Below are 15,524 nucleotides of genomic sequence, written 5' to 3'. Positions count from 1 at the left end.
CCCAGATAGGAGTGTAAGATATTAAGTTTCACACTGTTTTCCTCTATGATTTGGATTTTCCACTTTTTGAGTAAAGTCTAGTAATTTTGCTTCTAATGGGACAAAGGAGGAGCAAGAAATATGGAGGTGCTTCTAGGGCTAGAGCTCGGGAATTTAGGAATCCCCACAAAAAAGGCTGACCCTTCCTCTTCTTCTTTTATTATGGGTTTCAGGATAGTGGAGATCAGCAGATCATCAAGATCTGGAAAGCAGCAGAGACAAGAAGTCAAAGGAGTTTATCTGAAGCTGAGCTGGACCAGCAAGGACGCAGACCCAGTGGCCATGCTGGGGTGAGTGAGCAGCCTTGGCTGAAGGGCATGAAGCACAGCCAGTCCTTGGAACTTTGGGTTTCTCACAACGCTTCATCTCTGTATCACAGTTTTACAACAGAGAATCATCTAGTCTTTTTTTTTCTCTTCTTGATTGGAAACCTGCAGCTTTTAAGAAATAGGAATTGTAGATGTAAACAGAACTAGAAAGTGACCTGTCACAAAGCTGGAACAGGAGGACTGAGGGCCGAGGGATATTTCTGAGAACAGAAAGAAACTCATGAAGGGCTTGGTGTGTCTGGATGTGTTGAGAGGGATTTTACAGCTTGGTCTGAGAGCTCAGGGAAAAATTAATAATAGGTACACAGAAAACTAAGCAAATGAAAAAAAAAAGAGGGCTCTATTCACTCTAAGAAAACAATGTACAAGAAAGAAAATGAAACTTTAGTACACTACATAGTTCTGCTGTATGTAATATTTATAGGATCATGATGTCGTAAACATTGTATGTGAGGAAGAGAGGTAAGTTGAATCTTCCTTAGTAGGAATTTAATAAATGGTGGCTAAAATGTAAAAATCAGGAAATAGAACTATACACGTGTTATTTACAAACGTGGGGGAGAGAGTGGCATGGACATATATACACTACCAAATGTAAAATAGATAGCTAGTAGGAAGCAGCCGCATAGCACAGGGAGATCAGCTCGGTGGTTTGTGACCACCTAGAGGCGTGGGATAGGGAGGGTGGGAGGGAGACGCAAGAGGGAGGAGATATGGGGATATATGTATATGTATAGCTGATTCACTTTGTTATAAAACAGAAACTAACACACCATTGTAAAGCAATTATACTCCAATAAAGATGTTAAAAAAAAAAATGCCTCGGAGACCTTCAGGATGGCAGAGGAGTAAGACGTGGAGATCACCTTCCTCCCCACAAATACATTGAAAAAAAAATCACTATAATATTTCAAAGTGCTTGCTGCTTGAGAGCAGCCCTTTGGAGTGGAGCAGGGCACTGCAATTTCTCATGGCAAAGCCAACTGTTCAATTTTAAAGGATGTAGACATTTTAAAGGATGTTTATGCATTTTAAAGGGAGTCACTAGGACTGTCCATAAATATACAGTGAGCTCTTGAACTTAGATGTGGTCAAACGATGTGCTTTTGTCAATGAAATGCAACCGGAAGTGAAGTTTCAGGAATGAGCTCACGATCCACCGCATTCCCTTCCCTACCTCAGCCTTTGGTATCTTATTAGGACACCAGTTGGAGTTCTTAATAAACTCTGGTAATATGCTCCTTTAGTTATGACTGTCAAATCTTGATATCTTTTAATAATCCATTTATTAGTTTACTAAGTTTCCCTTGGTTATAAATAAAATACTTACTACTATTCCAGGAAGACTTCTAAGAGCTTTCCATGCATCAAAAAATGAGCATTCATGGTATTTCCCATCATTCATTGATAAGAAGAAAGTAATTGTATTTTTGGTTCAGTTTATAGCAAGTCAGAAGGACACAAACATTGCTTTAAGGTAATTTTGTATATCTCTGTCCTAATCCATATGTGCCGATTTTGAAGTTTAACTCCTAAAAGCCAGTCTTATTTCCTTTTTTTCAAGTTTTTCAAGTCTTTGTCATTTCCAGGTCCTGAACAACATACAAAAACATTTTGCAAACTGTAAAGTGCTGCACATATGTAGGGGTTTTAGAATGGAGCCTGGAACTAAACTTCCCATCTCCATTTACAAGTAAGGAAACTGAGGCCCAAACAGGAGATGGGATGTTTTCAAGGTCATTGAATAGGCAAAAGAATCAGGAGGAGACCCAGGCTCTCAGCACTCTGCCGCGCTCTCCTTCCAAACTGCTGAAATCATTCCAGGCCTTTCCTGGCCCATCTCCCACATATTATCAGAAGAGCACATTTCTCCTTTTCCTGATCAGACCTTAACAAATTACCCCAAAATGTAGAGGTTAAAGCAATAAACATTGAACTCACAGTTTCTGTGGGTCAGGAATCCAGGAGTTGGTTAGCTGGGTATTTCTGGCTCAGGGTTTCTCACGACTGCAGATAAGATGCTGGCCAGGGCTTCAGTCACCTGAAGGCTGACTGGGTTGGAGAATTTGCATCCATGCTCATTCATGTGGCTCGGGGGCTGGAATTCACCTGGGCCTCTCCATAGGGCTGCTCATGACAAGGCCACTGACCAGAGAGGGAGAGAAAAAGAGGAAGAGACCTGAATGCCAAACTGAAGAGCCTGAACTTTATTTCACATAAAATGAGGAGTTATTGATAACCAATGACAATTGCTGAGACTTCTCCAAAGCCTTTTTGGGACTCATCGTTGATGTCAATTGCTGTTTAATTATCTGGGCCGAAACCATTCTATGTTGTCTAAAATCCTGTAACTAACAGCTGAAAGAAACTCAAGAAAACAAAACTCAGTAGCAAGAATCCTATGAACACCCTGTTGTGGCACATAAACACCACAAAAAGGGAGGCAGGGAAACTCATACCCAGTATCTCATTAGAACAATATTCCAGGAAGAGAAGAAAGGTTTACTTTTGGACTTTCCCTTTTACAAAATTTACAATCACAGGTCCTATGACTTTAGGTTTAGAAAGGAACTTTGAAATGATCTAGATTGACGTAAGCTGATGACACCCAGACCTACATCTCCAGCTTCAACCACACCTCTGCTCTTTACACCTGTTTATCAAGCCGTCTGCTGGACCTGGCAGTTGGTTGAACTATGGATACTCTTATTTCAACCTGTCAGGAATCGGATTCATCATTTTTCCACCCCCTTTTGCTTTGGGTGTTTTATTTAATTAAACCATCATTTGCTCAGTCACTCAGGCAGGAGCCAGTAGGCCATCCTCTCTTGAATGTGAGAAGCCATATTCAACTGAGTACCACCTACTGATTCTACATCTAATATACCTCTAGCTTCCTCCCTACTCTCAGTGCTCTCAAATTGACTGCTTCTCCCCACCAACCCCCCCATCAAAGCTTCCCCTCCCCCCTACCTCCAGTTCTTTAGGAATGTGTTACCTTGCCCAGAATATTCTCTCTGCCTGTCTGGAAAGCTTTTACAATTTTCTCAAGACCCTGTTCATATGTCACCTCCTCTCTATGGAATTAGCCTATTCTTCCTCTGGATTCCCTGCACATTATCACTGACTTCTAACATCATTCTAACATGTTCGCCTCTTACACAAAATAAAGAGCTCCTTTTATTTTATACTTAGGGAAACTCTGGTCCCCAAAGTCTAAGTGACTTACTCAAGTTCAGGTTCATTCAGTTTATCAATAGCAGAGCCAGGTCTAGAAGATATTCTAAAAATAGGGCTCACGCCCAAGGACTCCCTGTGATAAAACGTACACTGCTTCCTTGGCTATGGAGAAGTATCTGCTGGGCTGAATGCATGGTTGTCTTTGAGGTTAAAGCTGTACCCCCAAAGACCTGTCCTGCATTGGGGGTGCAGAGCCTGCCTGCTAATACTCCAGTCAGTGGGCCTGGGAGTATTTGCATACAGGGGCTTGGTGGAGATCTTTCGGCTTTGCTCACAGGATGGCCTGTGGAGAGGAAGTGCCATTCTGCTTTGTGAGTCACCCATTTCCACTCCACAGAGGCCTTGTCAAGTAGGAGGCTGTCAACTTTCATCTCCATCTCTCTTACCCCTGGGGCCAAAAGTCAAATTCAGTTTCTGCTCACTGTTTTGATTTTTAGTGGCTCCTCTGGCACCCCCAGCTCCAGGACCTTTAGCAAGTGGCTTCTTTTGAAAGTTTAAGGTGGAAATCTCTGAGCTGGGCCCATCCTTCTTCTGACAGGTGTGTAATCGATGGGAAGTCTCTCACTGGAGGCTATCCTTTCCTGAGTCTTGCTAAAAGGCACTTTCAGCGATGGGAAGTGCTCTTAGAGACCTCTTACAATGGACTGAGCTGGGCTAGAATCGTCACCTTTTTCCTCCAGGGTGGCATTCACTATCACCAACCTTTCTGGCAATTGGAGAAGAAAGTGAGGATGCAGACAGAAAAGAAATCTCTCCCTTAATACATACAGGACAGAATGTTCTTAGGGACAGGCAGAAAAGCAGTGACTTGGAAGAAACTTATGAAGGGTGGGTGGATGCTGCACCTTTGGGCTTTGGTTCTGCCCCTCCGAGTATCTTCTCTCTCTTGGGGTTCTCTGACTTTGATTCCTGTGGCCCTTCCCTACCAGCCCCACAGGGAGCACAAGCCCTTTCCCCGTTTCTCTTGAACACACTAAAATAGGCTAATACTTTCCAAAGGGGCTTCACTGACACACTAAAGAAAACAAACTCGGAAAACATCAACAGCATTGAAAACCATCCAGCTTACTCAGGATCACATCTTGATCCTAGGAATCCTAGAAGCAAGCATAAAAGAACTTCATCAAGCTTCCCCCAACACCCTATCCAGTTCTACCCTTAATCTTGTTTCTCCCCCTACAAGTTTCCTGCCCTTCTCAACCATAAGGCCTCTAGGTACCATTGTGTTTTCTGGAACCTGGAAGATGGTGTGGAGGACACTTTTGTTCAAATCAAATGATGGCAGGAAGGAGACCAGTCAGGAGATAATGGAAAGCTAAATTAAGGCAGTGGAGGTGAAGCCAGGCAATAGGGTAGAAATGTAAGAAATATTTAGGAATCAGAATAAGTAGAATTTGGGGACCTATTAGGTATAGGGTGGAAGGGGTTGAATCTTCTTTTTCTTGCCTTATAAGATACCTGTTAAATTTAAGCTGGAATTCCCTATACCTTTTGAATGCTGGAAATGATATTGCTAAAAAAAGAACTGGAAAGAGGGAAGCAAAGAAAGCACAAGGGGTAGAACAGAACTTTTGTTATTAATGAAGATATATGTAATGGCATGTAGCTTCTTTAAAGTGTGATTTATTAAGGTGTAATTTACATACAATAAAGTTTCCACATATTAAGTGTACAGTTGAGTTTTGACAAATGCATACACCCATATAACTACCACCTCAGTCAACATATAGCACATTTCCACCACCTCAAAATCTCCCCTTGTGTCCTGTCCAGTCAATAGCTCCACCTCCATCCCTAGGCAACCACTGATCAGCTTTCTGTGACTAGAAATTAATGGTGTACGTTCTAGAATTTCATGTAAATGAAAACACATATAATCTTTTGTGTCCAGTCTTCCTTCATTTAGCATTGTTTTTGAGATTCAGCCCCATGTATCATTTTATTTTATTGCTAAGTAATATTCCACCTTTCAGATATACCACAATTTGTTCATCCATTCACCTACTGATGGACGTTTGGGTTGTTTTCAGTTTTTAGCTATTACAAATAAAGCTGTTCTCAACATTTGTATGCAAGTTTTTGGGTGAACATATATTTCTATTTTCTTAGGGAAATACCTATGAGTGGAATTGCTAGGTCATATGGAAAGTACATGTACATTTAACATTATAGGAAGCTGGAAGCTCATTTGTTAACCAACAGAACACTTCTTATCATTATTCACCATAATTCAAGGACGAAGGAAAAATAAATTTAGCCCAATCCTGCTTGAGTTATCATAAAGTTTAAATTAGTGGGATCTGAATTAATGAGATTAAGCCATTATAAATGTCAAATTAATCCAAAAATGGTTTGGATTTTTAATTCATATGAAAAGAGTGGTTCTAAAAGAGTATGATATGCACCAAGGGGAGGGAAATTTTGTGAAGTTTGTATATTTCCACCCAGAAAAGAACAGCAATACATTGTTATTTTATCAGTGGGATTCAATGATATAAAATAAAACTGTGATGTACTCTATAAAAATGCATAGGGTATTACTGTTTTACTTTAATGGAAGCCATCATGGGACTTGCAGCATTGTTTTGCTTATAAAATAACGTGGATCCACTCTATGCTATGATATCATCCTTCTGAGTTGACTCAGCCAGAAAGCTGGGGCATGTATGTTGCCAGGTAAGCCAGCAACTTGGAAAATTACAGCTCTGCTCTTCTTAAGGGTTCCCCTGTGAGTGGGAGCCTTAACATTGTCTCTAGGGGGCTAACATCTCCAGGAGCAGCCTAATCATTGGCTCAGAAACTTCTTTAGAAGCTGACTGACAGCAGCTGCCAATCTAGATAATCACCAGAGAGCCCCAATTAGAGCTCTGACCATCGATCTCACCACCAGGATTTAGGACTTTAATATGTATCCACAAGTGGAAAAAAAATTACCCCCTGAGAAAAAAGCAGCATTTTTATAGTATGCACTATATTATACAGCCATATTATACATTATTTATAACTCATAGATGCATTTTTAACCCATCTTCTTAAATGTTACATTGTTAGTCTAATAAGGTTGGTATTTAAAACCTTTCTTTTTCTCATCTTCACTTTGGAAAGGGACATAGTAAATCTGGAAGAAAATATAAATGAAAGAGTATTTTTAGAATTCACAAAAATAGGAACTCTTTTAAAGTAATTTGTACTATTGTCACTTCTGGGGCCTTCGTTAGCCACCTAAGGAGGAACCCAATGTTTTCAATAATCCTCCGGATGAGGCCAAGTTTAAAACACACGCTCTCTATAAGGATTATGTAAAGATGTTAAAACTTGGCCAGAAAGGTGACAATGTATCTTGATAATGGAGACAATCTTGGAAGTTGGCTGGTCTGTCCAACCACTATGAACTAATGGTGGGTAATCAAACACAGCAGGTCTGCACAGATACAGGCAAATGCCAAACAGCTTCCTGTATGCACAGAATTCAGCTTAATTAGTCACAGAGGAGAAATAGGCACATTTAAGCTAATCCAAGAAATCATTATTGTTCGAGTTGCATACATACAAACATAAGAATTGTTGCCCTCTTAAAACAAGCAGCTCCTACCTGCAAAGGGAGGGCACAGGAGATAGGTAAGTGACCTTTATATAAAGGAACTGTCCAGAAGATGAATTCTCTCCATCATTTCTTTTCGTGGTTATTTCTCAGTAGCTCTTATTTCACCCAGTAGATGATAAATGTACAGTGCATGCTAACTCAAGAGTGACTACTAACAAGAAATATAAAAGGACTTTTAAAGTGTTTGGATGGTTTTATGAATGAAGGGCTACAGGTACTGCTGGCAAGGGGTGGTATAGACGTGACTATTAAGGCAGGGCTTTTTACAGCTGTCTCTGGGAGTCTTCATTGGCAACTGGAACAGGACTGGCAAGTTGCCCCAGCATTGCAACTAAGGCTCTGAGTGGTGAGCAAAAGGCACTTCGTGTCCCACTTTCTCAGTCCCAATCTCTCCAAGGAGGCTTTGGGTGGTGGGGTGCAGCCACAGCAACATGGGCTTATTGAGAGTGCTAATTCCACAATCCGCTGTCCCACCCATCCCCATTCCATCCATACCCCTGCCTCACAAGGCAAAAGGACCTGGAGGTGAGAGAGGGTCAGCCTTGTGGGAGGCGCTGCATTCACAGAGAGAGGCTATTCCCTTTCCTGAGTAAGGTTAAGGATGTCCTTCCTGTTCTCAGACCATCTTGAAGTAATGTGCTTCCCCTCTCTAATTATTCACGAAGGTAGGAGGTGCCTACAAGAAGAGGGGCTGGCATCTCATTACTTTATCACTGCTTAGGCTGTGTAACCTGAATGAGAAAAAGACAGAGACAGTCTCCCCATCTGTGTAGGTGTAACTGGGGGCTACAGAGGCATCTGCATCAGAGGAACATAGTAGGAAAGCCACCAGCTGGGGTTCAGTTGGAATTTTCTGTCAAATCTTTCAAAAGATCTTTAATGTACAAGGTTGCTGCTTGGGCATGAGTCCCTTTCCAGCTGACATGTTGGAGCCACTACTGTCCTCACCAAAACCATAGAAAATGAGATAGACTGGCAGCCAGCCAGCCCAGAAGGCCACAACTGTACCCAGTTATATAAAGAGACATCTGCCCTTTCCTTCTCCTTCCTCCCTTGCCCACACCAAAAGTTCTCAGCACCCAGAAGCTGGAAGGGAAGGCGTCGGAAGCCACATCCAGCCTCCCTCCACTGTGTCCCGAGCATTCAGGGCCAAGGCGCTGGCCTGTGTGAGGGCTACCCCTTCTCTGTCCCTGGATGAAAATCTAAGTAAGTCCCTCAGCCTTCCTGGGCACTCTCAGGTAACAAAAAATCCTGATATTTTTAATCACAAAGATGTTTTCCTTTCAGCCAATAAAATGACCAGTTGACGTGTAACTGTCAAAACATTGCTTCATTCAGAGTGAAAGCTCTCCACTTCCCCCCAGTCCTGGCCTGCCTCAGGCCTGAGGGCTGTGGTAGATCAGCTTCATTCCTAGTCTTTCCCCACCTGGCTCTTCTACTTCTTAGCCACTCCCTGGGCTGTCTCTAGCTTCCATGGGGTTGGAAATAAGATGAGGGCAAGTGGAGAGAGGGGTAGAGAGAGAAGAAGTGAGGGGGCAGGGAAGGTGTTCCCTAACTGTGTAGATGCAATCAGCCGTGGTGTCCTTTGGGCAGGGTGGAGTCCCATAGCTAATTCTGCCTCCTGAGTGATGCTTTCAAGAGTGACTCAGAGACATCCTCTCTGCGGCCTATACTGTGGTCCCTTGATGTGAGTGAAGACCACTTCAGCTCCTGAGTATCTGGAGGCCCTTCCCATTATATTTCCAGGCAGTCTTCCCTGGGGGAATCCAAGATGACACCAGGCTAACTCCTCTTCCTGCTTCCTACTGTGGCCATATCTGGTCTCTGAAATATCCTCATCCAGCCACTGCCCCAGTGCTCACTGTTTGCTCCTGACATAGTCTCCACTTTGTGGCCACAGACCCTTTTAGCAGGGTCTTGCCTATGGATTGTTTTTAGACCAATTTTTGGTCTGATTTTTGTCTGACAGAAATGCAAATGACTTTTGTTTGGTGGAACAGATACCTCAATGGGTTATGATTTATGGTCCTGTTGGAATACTGACAGATTTTGTATCTAACCCAGCAATCTTAACATTGCTATAAATACTTCTCAAATGCTCTTCTAAATGGTTTTAACATCTTAGTGGCTCCCTCATTAATTAGCGAGTTGAATAAGATATTTGACTTGTGTTTATTTCATATTTGAAAGAGAGTCATAATTTTATCTCTTTGAAAATTATTCCTTAACAAGATTGAAGTCCAACACTCTCTGCTAAGAAATTCTACTACTACTACTATTTGATGATAGTACTACCTTACATGTCTATAGCAGTTTATAGTGTGCAACTTCCTTTCTGCAACGAGAAGCTTCTTGAGGACGGAGGCTGGCTGTCTTGTGCACCATTGCATTGTATCCCTTCTGCCTGGCATAGTCTCTGGTACAAAATAGGAGCCCAATGATTATTTGCTATGAATCTCATTTGGTGTTCATATAACCCTGCAAGGCAGGTAGAGAGATCCGCTTCCTTTCTTTCACAGATGAAATGTATTTGGATGGCTTGCTCAATGTCACACAGGTAGTGAGTTAAGAAAACTGGGACTCAACCAGACCTTTTTATTGCTAGGGCAGTGCTTTCTGAGGACACTACAATCGTCTCTCATTTTATAAACATGTCCTTAATACTCCCATACAAATTAGAAATACTTCCTGGCTAAAAGCTTCCTTAAGTGACTGCTTCTGTTAGGATGCTTCTAAAATTTTTAAAACATAATTCAATATATAAAACTTCACAATTTATGGTCATAAACATGAAGTTATCTAAGGTCATGGCAATAATTTCTAGAGAAGTAATTAAATAAATCTGAGGAGGCTGATTTCTGATTGAAACACTGGAATCATTTTTGCCCCAGTAGAGCAGTGTATCTTGGTTTACTAAAAATCCAAATGTAAAGAACCTTTGTTTTCCAAGCAAGTCATAATTAACACTGGAAAATCAGAAGCTGACTCCGTCTGCAGCTGGAATTTTCTTTAGTCCATATTCTTGTTTCCCTGGATGCCAGCTGGACTCCCCTCCCCCTTGCCCCAAAAAAATCAAGCAAAACAGAGCAGTTGTTGGTCCCTTTAAAATATGCTCGAGTCCTCATTACTTTCCATCCACACTGCCAGCACGCCATTATAAACCATTACCTGTTCTTATCTAAAGTGCTGCAAAAATCTCCCAGCTCATCTCCCTGTACCTGTTCTTATGCTTCTCTCATATCAACACCACAAGTAAAGTGATTTTTACAAAACACAATCTGATCTTGTTGTACTTTTAAACCCTCTCTGTGGTCTCCCACTGCTCTTAGATAAACCTAACTCCTTATTGTGGGTTTGATGCCCCACGTGATTTGTCCTTGCCTGACTCTCTTTCCAGTTACCTTCACCCTTGCTCACATTGTACCTTCCCCATCTCAGAGCCTTTGCACATGCTAATCCCTCTTCCTAGAAAGTTCTACCTTTGCCTTCATTTTGCTAATTCCTGCTCCCCCATCAGGGCTCAACTTTAGTGTCATTTTCTTGGAGAAGACTCCTGTACTCCTCCAGCAAGTGCAATCACACATGTAATTGCTTTTTCAGCATCTATCTTCCCCCCAGACTCTAAGTTTCTTGAAATCTATCTTGTCTGTAGCCCTAAGTTCAATGCCTAGCACAGTGCCTGACATACACAGTATTTCACCAGTTCTCAGATGCACTTTTTTTTTTTTTTTACTTTTAAACATCTCTGAAATCAGGATGCAACTTTCAATCACTAGTATGTCATAGTTTAAATGGCAGTATTTTTCTTTCTTAGTGTAAGTGGAATAATTGTGTATCATACAACCAATATTATCTTACATTTGAAGAAATATGGTGGTTGCCACATGAATGACTACCTGTAATGAAAAGCCTTCAGTTATTTGGTTTTTTGCCTGAGTACAGAAATTCTACTACTTATGAATGGCTGGATTCTGAAAGACTGTTTGCAAGTAGCAAAGCAAAACAGCCAGTTGCTGTTTCTCCACTGGTAGTGGGCAGCATCAGTGCATTTTCGCTTGACTTCTACCTAGATGTCATGCATGTTGGAAGTTCACTGGGAGAGGAGCATGTTATCCGGGGCAACTCACACAAGCGCCTGCCTGCTGCTCTGGTGTCTGCTGATGAGACTTCTGTCAACACAACTCCATATCCCAACCACTGCTATCAGCACCTCCCCTGCCAAAGCTGATGTCACATCAGCTGCCCCCATCACTGTCCTCCTTATACTCCAAATAGCTGCTTCTCTCTGCTAGCTGAACAGAACAGCCCTTTGGTGCTCACAAGACACTTCATCCTGTCAAACATGCAGAACCTTCTGCTGGGAGCCCAGCCAAAGCCTCCTGGTAGAGAAGCAGGGAACTATAGAGTGCTTGATCACTCATTACATTCCTGCCTTGATAATTGGTTCAGAGGCCTCAGGCCACCAGAATGGTTGAATCACTTTTCTTTAGAATCCAATTCTAATAGAGAAACAGCTATATAAAGGGCCCAGTAACTTCCAGTTTTGCCTTTACATAAAACGTTAGCCTGTTTTTTTTCCCCTTCTTGGGAATCAGCTTTTCCTTTGGTAGAGACCGTTCCACCCTGATCATTTACTGAGAAAATTCTCTCCTTATCCATGGGCACGTCACAACCCTAGCACAACTAGACTTAAGTAGAACAGGTTTATTCAATTGACTGTGGCCTTGATAAGTTGTACTCATGATTGACGAGGCTGCTATTTCTGGGTGTCCTCTCCCATCATCACCCTGCCTGGGGCTTTACAAAATAGCTGGGTTGAATCACACTGACAGAACCTTTTAGTCACTTTCAATTCTGCCAAGGAAACATAGACATGGGCTTTCAACTTCTAAATTAACTTTGATTCCCTCCAGACCCTGATCCCTTTTAGGTCACAAAGCATCTTAAAACTGAGCTGAGGTCTTCCGGGAAGATGGCGGAAGAGTAAGACGCGGAGATCACGTTCCTCCCCATAGATACACCAGAAATACATCTACGCATGGAACAACTCCTACAGAGCATCTACTGAACGCTGGCAGAAGACCTCAGACCTCCCAAAAGGCAAGAAACCCCCCACGTACCTGGGTAGGACAAAAGAAAAAACTAAACAGAGACAAAAGGATAGGGACGGGTCCTGCACCAGCGGGAGAGAGCTGTGAAGGAGGAAAAGTGTCCACACACTAGGAAGCCCCTTCGCGGGTGGAGGCTTCGGGAGGCGGAGTGGGGGAGCTTGGGAGCCGCGGAGGAGAGCACAGCAACAGGGGTGCGGAGGACAAAGCGGACAGATTCCAGCGCAGAGGATCGGGCCGACCGGAACTCGCCAGCCGAGAGGCTTGTCTGCTCACCCGCCGGGGCGGGCGGGACTGGGAGCTGAGGCTCCGGCTTTTGTCGGAGCGCCGGGAGAGGACTGAGGTTGGCGGCGTGAACACAGCCTGCAGGGCGTTAGTGCACCGCGGCTGGCCGGGAGAGAGTCCGGGGAGAAGTCTGGAACTGCCGAAGAGGCAAGAGACTTTTACGTCCCTCTTTGTTTCCTGGTGCACGAGGAGAGGGGATTAAGAACGCTGCTTGAGAGAGCTCCAGGGTCGGGCGCGAGCCGCGGCTAAAAGTGCGGAGCCCAGAGACAGACATGAGACGCTAGGGCCGCTGCTGCCGCCACCGGGAGGCCTGTGTGCGAACACAGGTCACTAGCCACACGCCCTTCCGGGGAGCCTGTGCAGCCCGCCACTGCCAGGGTCCCGGGATCCAGGGACAACTCCCCCGGGAGAACGCACAGGCGCGCCTCAGGCTGCAACGTCTCGCCGGCCTCTGCCGCCGCAGGCCCGCCCCACACTCCGTGCCCCTCCCTACCCCCGGGCCTGAGTGAGCCAGAGCCTCCGAATCAGTGGCTCCTTTAACCCCGTCCTGTCTGAGCAAAGAACAGACGCCCTCCGGCGACCTACACGCACAGGCGGGGCTAAATCCAAAGCTGAGCCCCTGGGAACTGTGAGAACAAAGAAGAGAAAGGGAAATCTCTCCCAGCAGCATCAGAAGCAGCGGATTAAAGCTCCACAATCAACTTGATATACCCTGCATCTGTGGAATACCTGAATAGACAACCAATCATCCCAAATTAAGAAGCCGTGTGGATGAAAGGCTCTTGGTGCTGCAGCCAGGAGTCAGTGCTGTGCCTCTGAGGTGGGAGAGCCAACTTCAGGACACTGATCCACAAGAGACCTCCCAGCTGCACATAATATCAAACAGCAAAAATTTCTGAGAGATCTCCATCTCAACGCCAGCACCCAGCTTCACTCAACGACCAGCAAGCTACAGTGCTGGACATCCTATGCCAAACAACTAGCAAGACAGGAACACAACCCCACCCATTAGCAGAGAGGCTGCCCAAAATCATAATAAGTCTACAGACACCCCAAAACACACCACCAGACGTGGACCTGCCCACCAGAAAGACAAGATCTAGCCTCATCCACCAGAACACAGGCACTAGTACCCTCCACCAGGAAGCCTACACAACCCACTGAACCAACCTTAGCCACTGGGGACAGACACAAAAAACAACAGGAACTACGAACCTTCAGCCTGCAAAAAAGGAGACCCCAAACACAGTAAGATAAGCAAAATGAAAAGACAGAAAAACACACCGCAGATGAAGGAGCAAGATAAAAACCCATCAGACCTAACAAATGAAGAGGAAATAGGCAGTCTACCTGAAAAAGAATTCAAAATAATGATAGTAAGGTTGATCCGAAATCTTGGAGATAGAATGGACAATAGAATGGACAAAATGCAAGAATCAGTTAACAAGGACCTAGAAGAACTAAAGATGAAACAAGCAACGATGAACAACACAATAAATGAAATTAAAAGTACTCTAGATGGGATCAATAGCAGAATAACTGAGGCAGAAGAACGGATAAGTGACCTGGAAGATAAAATAGTGGAAATAACTACTGCAGAGCAGAATAAAGAAAAAAGAATGAAAAGAACTGAGGACAGTCTCAGAGACCTCTGGGACAACATTAAACGTACCAACATTCGAATTATAGGGGTTCCAGAAGAAGAAGAGAAAAAGAAAGGGACTGAGAAAATATTTGAAGAGATTATAGTTGAAAACTTCCCTAATATGGGAAAGGAAATAGTTAATCAAGTCCAGGAAGCACAGAGAGTCCCATACAGGATAAATCCAAGGAGAAATACGCCAAGACACATATTAATCAAACTGTCAAAAATTAAATACAAAGAAAACATATTAAAAGCAGCAAGGGAAAAACAACAAATAACACACAAGGGAATCCCCATAAGGTTAACAGCTGATCTTTCAGCAGAAACTCTGCAAGCCAGAAGGGACTGGCAGGACATATTTAAAGTGTTGAAGGAGAAAAACCTGCAACCAAGATTACTCTACCCAGCAAGGATCTCATTCAGATTTGATGGAGAAATTAAAACCTTTAGAGACAAGCAAAAGCTGAGAGAGTTCAGCACCACCAAACCAGCTCTACAACAACTGCTAAAGGAACTTCTCTAGGCAAGAAACACAAAAGAAGGAAAAGACCTACAATAACAAACCCAAAACAATTAAGAAAATGGGAATGGGAACACACATATCGATAATTACCTTAAATGTAAATGGACTAAATGCTCCCACCAAAAGACACAGATTGGCTGAATGGATACAAAAACAAGACCCATATATTTGCTGTCTACAAGAGACCCGTATGCTAACACATATATATGGAATTTAAGAAAAAAAAAAATGTCATGAAAAACCTAGGGGTGAAACAGGAATAAAGACACAGACTTACTAGAGAATGGACTTGAGGCTATGGGGAGGGGGAAGGGTAAACGGTGACAAAGCAATAAAGAGGCATGGACATGTATACACTACCAAACGTAAGGTAGATAGCTAGTGGGAAGCAGCCGCATAGCACAGGGAGATCAGCTCGGTGCTTTGTGACCGCCTGGAGGGGTGGGATAGGGAGGGTGGGAGGGAGGGTGACGCAAGCGGGAAGAGATATGGGAACATATGTATATATATAACTGATTCATTTTGTTGTGAAGCTGAAACTAACATACCATTGTAAAGCAATTATGCTCCAATAAAGATGTTTAAAAAAAAAAAAAAAAAAAAAAGAATGTATTGCAGCCATGACTCTGAAAAAAAAAAAAAAAAAAAAAAAAAAAACTGAGCTGAACACTTTCATTTAAAAGAAAAGGAAGGGGACTTCCCTGGTGGCGCAGTGGTTGAGAATCCGCCTGCCAGTGCAGGGGACACGGGT

The 15,524-nt window shown here is 43.3% G+C and overlaps 1 long non-coding RNA gene across 2 annotated transcripts in view; it reads right to left on the bottom strand.

Moving 5' to 3' along the window:
- Window positions 1-15,524, bottom strand: part of LOC137227638 (uncharacterized) — a 619,814-nt gene that overhangs the window by 216,462 nt on the left and 387,828 nt on the right. For both annotated transcript variants that reach the window (XR_010944939.1, XR_010944941.1), the window contains exon 6: window positions 2,310-2,513. This is a non-coding gene — a long non-coding RNA (uncharacterized lncRNA). The remainder of the gene's footprint in view (window positions 1-2,309; window positions 2,514-15,524) is intronic.

Source organism: Pseudorca crassidens, chromosome 7 (genome assembly GCF_039906515.1).
Source record: "Pseudorca crassidens isolate mPseCra1 chromosome 7, mPseCra1.hap1, whole genome shotgun sequence".
NCBI classification, from domain to species: domain Eukaryota; kingdom Metazoa; phylum Chordata; class Mammalia; order Artiodactyla; family Delphinidae; genus Pseudorca; species Pseudorca crassidens.
Note: the sequence above shows the minus strand (reverse complement) of the source record. Positions and strands in the feature narration are given on the sequence as shown.